The sequence below is a fragment of the Triticum aestivum genome, chromosome 1B (genome assembly GCF_018294505.1).
Source record: "Triticum aestivum cultivar Chinese Spring chromosome 1B, IWGSC CS RefSeq v2.1, whole genome shotgun sequence".
Taxonomy (NCBI): Eukaryota; Viridiplantae; Streptophyta; class Magnoliopsida; order Poales; family Poaceae; genus Triticum; species Triticum aestivum.
Window position 1 is genome coordinate 248,106,977 of NC_057795.1, and position 6,242 is coordinate 248,113,218.

Consider the following 6,242-nt stretch of genomic DNA (forward strand, 5'->3'; position numbering starts at 1 on the left):
AAACTTTTATTATAGAACTTTTATCATAGACTTCTCATGAACAAGTGACAATTCATCACAACATCAAAGTATAAAGCATAAACTCTATTCGAAACCAACAAACTATGTTCTCAGACAACTTTGCAACTACAATTCATCATCTTTTCAGGAAGGGTAATGTATTGGAGCCCTTAGGCAAGTCCACATACTCAATCATCATTTAGTCTTCTATGATTGCTAACACTCACCACGTACACATGAACAAAACATTTCAACCGGCCACAAAGAAAGATAGGGGCTTATAGTTTTAACTCCCAACACACTCACCTCAAGGGTGATGTCAACAATAATAACTTATGCTACCCATATTCAACTGGACATATGTGCCTAGGTCTTTCCTCACCACATGATGCTTGCCAAATGAGAAAAATAAAAGGAGTAGAGAGAAAAACTTTGACTCTTCCATAAAAGTAAATACATGAAAGTAAAAGATAGGCCCTTCGCAGAGGGAAGCAGAGATTGCCATGCGCTTTTTGTTTGTATGCTCAACCCCTTAGTGCAAAATAACGTCACATTACATTGCCCCTTGTGATGGCAACCTTTAATATGCAGTCTATCGGTTTTATTCTTCGCCATCACAAGTTCATACAACGCTCAATTTTCCCTTACACTAAATGATCTCACATTTTTATAAGCAATTTTTATTGCCCTTTTTGCACCGATGACAACTTACTTGAAGGATCTTACTCAATCCATAGGTAGGTACGGTGGACTCTCAAACAAGATAGGGTTTAAGGGTTTTGGATGCACAAGTAGTATCTCTACTTAGTGTGGAATTTTTGGCTAGCAAAGATAGGGGCAAGCACCACATGTTAAAGGATCTATGACAATATAACTTCTATGTGAATATGAAAAAACATAAATCATTAAGTTGTCTTCCTTGTCCGACGTCAATGATTTTGGCATATGATATTTTGATGGGTGCTCACAATCACAAAAGATTTCCATGATAGTGTATTTATATGTGAATCTTCTCTTCCCTTATTTATTCTTTCATGTGTTGCATCATTGACCAATGCTATGTTTGTCAATCTACAATAAAATTTTCTACTTTTACTTTTTCTTATGTAATGTCATCACTTACCATAAGATTAGCTTATGATCTTTTTCTTTTATTTTCTTTGTTTTTATTGCAGCAAGAAAGTAAAGAAGGCAAAACTCAAACTAAACTTTATTATATCTCGCACACTATTACAAGGATTGATTACTAAGCAAACTCGTAAAAAGAAAGGATCGAACTAAACATTTATTCATCTAATAGAAAAAGATAACCAATGATCGAACTAAGAAAGTAAAGGCAAAAGATAGTGGGGATGATATGATACCGGGGCACCTCCCTCAAGCTTGGCTAAAGCCAAGGGGAGTGCCCATACCCAATACTCAGTTTTCTTTTGGTGGTGATGAAGAAGATGGTGGTGATGAAGTAGAAGGTTTCTTGTCCTTGGGTTTCCACGGCAGAGGCTCACCATCATAAGAGGAGGAGTGAGTCTCCCGGATCCTGCAACTGGCAGTCAAACTCATACCTTTAAACCTGGCCTCATATTCAAAGACCTGGCTTTGAAGATCGTGGATCTGGCTATGGATGAAGTTGATTTGCTCATTGAGGGAGAAGATGATGTCCTTTATGGGCTTGCCATCCACCTTGAGATCACGGGTATAGTCCGCGATCATGAGGTGATTGGCATTGACTCCATGCTCCACAAACCCCTTGCACTTGAAGATGTCCAGCTCCATGGCTCCAAGCATGGCCTCCACGGATCCAGTCCCCCTGGGTCCTTGCACATCGCGGATGTACAGCACCCCATCACGCATCTAGATAGCTTGAGGGTGTTGCATCACCTCTCGCAGATATGGGTTGATGACGTTGTCGAAGAACTTGTCCTTGGAGGAGCTTGAAGAGGCCATGGTGGATTGGATCTGACAGAAAACTGCAAGAAAAGAAAACAGGATATTTCTCCTCGATACGAAGGTTAACAGGTTTGGGAGGTATATGTAGATTTTTTTTATCTTGGGGAACAAGCAAAACAAAAGAAAAACAGAGACGGGAATGTACTCAAGGTGGGCACAACCCACCTGGGTGCGCCAGGCAGGTCTGGCACGACCTGGTGTATCGTGCCCACCACGGTCACCTTCCTAGAAGTTTCTTATTTTCGTAATTTTCTAGATATTCCAAAACTGACAAAAAATATTTTTGCAGATTTTTCGGAGTCCGTTTACTTACCGTATTACGTACCTCCTTATTTTCATGATTCTGGAGTGTTCCAGAAGGACTCTTTTATGTGTTCTTCCAGTCTCAATGTTTTGATGACATTGCTTTCTACATTAATGAGCGTACCTGAGATATAGTGTTTTATTCGTTGCCCATTGACAACCTTTGGGTTAGTCCCTTCGGTAATATTTATTTTGATAGCTCTGGATCGATAGACCTCCTCGATGACATAGGGTCTTTCCCAATTGGAGAGGAGTTTTCCTGCAAAGAATTTGAAACGAGAGTTGTACAAAAGAACATATTTACCTACTTTGAACTCACGCTTTTGAATTCTTTTGTCATGCCATCCTTTAACTTTTTCTTTGAATAACTTAGCATTTTCATAAGCCTGGGTTCTCCATTCACCTAATGAGCTAATATCAAATAACCTCTTTTCTCCAGCAAGTTTGAAATCATAATTAAGTTATTTTATTGCCCAAAATGCTTTGTGTTCTAACTCAAGAGGTAAATGACAAGCTTTTCCATAAACCATTTTATATGGAGACATACCCATAGGATTTTTGTAAGCTGTTCTATAAGCCCAAAGTGCATCATCTAATTTCTTAGACCAATTCTTCCGGCACCTATTGACAGTCTTTTGTAATATTAGTTTTATTTCTCTATTTCTAAATTCAACTTGACCACTAGACTGAGGATGATAAGGTGACACAATTCTATGGTTAACATCATACTTAGCAAGCATCTTACGGAAAGCACCATGAATAAAGTGTAAACCACCATCAGTCATTAAATATCTAGGGACTCCAAACCTTGGGAAAATAACTTCCTTAAGCATCTTAATAGAGGTGTTGTGATCAGCACTACTGGTTGGAATAGCTTCTACCCATTTAGTAACATAATCAACAACAACCAAAATATGTGTATGCCCATTAGAGGAAGGAAAAGGTCCCATAAAGTCAAATCCCCAAACATCAAATGGTTCAACAGCAAGTGAATAATTCATAGGCATTTCTTGATGCTTACCGATATTACCTATTCTTTGGCATTCATCACATGATGAGACAAACTTGTGGGCATCCTTGAAGAGAGTAGGCCAATAAAAACCAGATTGCAATACCTTATGAGCGGTTCTGTCTCCCGCGTGATGTCCTCCATAAGCTTCAGAGTGACATTTCCATAGGATTTGTTCTTGTTCATGCTCAATTACACAACGTCTAATAATACCATCTACTCCTTTATAAAGATGGGGGTCATCCCAAAAGTAATATCTTAAATCGTAGAAGAACTTTTTCTTTTGTTGGTATGAGAAGCTAGGTGGTATGTATTTAGCAACAATATAATTAGCATAGTCAGGATACCAAGGTGTACTATGAGAAACATTTATTGCACCTAGTTGTTCATCAGGGAAGCTATCATTAATTTGTTGTGGGTCATCAAGAATATTTTCAAGTCTAGACAAGTTATCAGCCACGGGGTTCTCTGCTCCTTTCCTATCAGTAATATGCAAATCAAATTCTTGTAGCAGAAGAACCCACCTAATGAGTCTAGGTTTAGCATCTTTCTTTTCCATAAGATATTTTATAGCAGCATGATCGGTGTGGACAATTACTTTAGAATCAACAATGTAAGATCTGAATTTATCACAAGCAAACACCACTGCTAACAATTCTTTTTTAGTAGTAGCAAAGTTTCATTGAGCATTGTCTAGAGTTTTACTAGCATAATGAATAACATTTAGTTTCTTATCAACTCTTTGTCCTAGAACAGCACCAACAACATAATTACTAGCATGACACATAATCTCAAAAGCAAGTTCCAATCAGGTGGTTGAACAACAAGTGCAGTGATTAAGGCTTTCTTTAGTGCTTCAAAGGCTTCCATACAATCATCATCAAACACAAAGGGAATATCCTTTTGCAAAAGATTAGTAAGAGGCCTAGAAATTTTAGAGAAGTCTTTGATAAACCTCCTATAGAAACCAGCATGACCAAGGAAACTACTGAGGGAGTCCTGGATTAGGGGGTCCTCGGACAGCTGGACTATGTACTTGTGCCGGATTGTTGGACTATGAAGATACAAGTTTGAAGACTTTGGACCGTGTCCGGGTGGGACTCTCCTTTGCATGGAAGGCAAGCTTGGCAATTTGGATATGTAGATTTCCTTCTCTGTAACCAACTCTGTGTAACCCTAGCCCCCTCCGGTGTCTATATAAACCGGAGGGTTTAGTCCGTAGAACAACAACAATCATAATCATAGGATAGGTTCTAGGGTTTAGCCTCTACGATCTCGTGGTAGATCAACTCTTGTAATACTCATATCATCAAGATCAATCAAGCAGGAAGTAGGGTATTACCTCCATAGAGAGGGCCCGAACCTGGGTAAACATTGTGTCCCCCGCCTCCTATTACCATTGGCCTTAGACGCACAGTTTGGGACCTCCTACCCGAGATCCGCCGGTTTTAACATCGACATTGGTGCTTTCAAATAGAGTTCCACTGTGTCATCACCATAAGGCTTGATGGCTCCTTCGATCATCCACAACGATGCAATCCAGGGTGAGGTTTTCCTCCCTGGAAAGATCTTTGTATTCGGCGGCTTCGCACTGTGGGCCAACTCGCTTGGCCATTTGGAGCAGATCGATAGCTACGCCCCTGGACGTCAGGTCAGGTTTGGAAGCCTGAACTACAATGTCGACATCCGTGGAGACTTGATCTTCGACGGATTCGAGCCCGCGACAAGTACGTCATACAGTCACGATAAGCATGACTTAGATCCGACATCGGACGATGTTCAGGAGAACGCACCTGCAGCTGCCCTGGCCTTTGATCCGGAGCAGATCGTGCCATCCGAGGACGGGTGGATAGACCCCGCCACGGAGGCCGCACACTCATCGGCGATAGAGCCGAACACAGACTTTGCCTCCAATGAGGTATGTGTCATCGGACCCTCGGACTCGTCTCCGGCCATAGGCTCCGAACCATGTGCATCCATGCCTATCAAACCGGATTGGGCACCGACCATGGAGTTTACCTCCACGGATATCTTTCAGAACTCGCCCTTGGGCGACGTGCTAAACTCATTAAAATCTCTCTCCCTTTCAGGAGACTCTTGGCCGAACTATGTCCGGCTTGAGTGGGAAGCGGACGACGAGGAAATTCATTACCCAACCACCACCCACTTAATAGCCACTGTTGATGACTCAACCGACATGCTTGATTTCGACTCCGGAGACATCGACAGTATGATTGATGATGCCGGAGAAGAACAGGAACCATCGCCTACAGGGCGCTGGACAACCACCTCATCATATGACATATACATGGTGGACACACCCAAAGAAAACAACGGCGAGGAACGTAAGGATGCAACGGAGGATAATCCTCTTGAGAAACAACCAAAGCGCCGACGTCAACAGCGCCGCTCTAAATCCCGCCACAGCAAAAACAGCGATAACGGCACAAGAAAGAATAATACCCCGGACGACTCTAAAGGCAACGATGACCCCATGGAGCCAGCGATGGAGCAGGATGAGCCAGGGGACAGCGAACATAGTCTGGGGCCGCTGTCTGCTCACAGTGATGCCGAAGATAAAACTTATAAACATGTCTCCGGAGAGGAGAACAGTCCGGTCAACGATGCACTCATCATCCCGAAAAAGCACTTGGAACAAGAGAACCTCCACAAAAGGCTCATTGCCACCGTGAGGAGCATGAAGAAGCAGAAGCAAAGGCTTAAGGGCGCGCAGGATACGCTCAACCACAGATGGAACAAAGTGCTCGACACTGATGAAAAATACGGTGGCGATCGCCACACAAAGAGCTACCCAAAGCGAAAGCTGCTCCCCGAATTCGACGACAAGGCTATAGAGCCCATCCCGCCAAAAAACAATACGGCCGATCTGCCGGACTGACCACCTCGTGGCCGAGACAGAGCGGCTGATGACGCCGCACACAAGTCAGCACACGATCTACGTGAGCACTTGGACAAAAGAGCC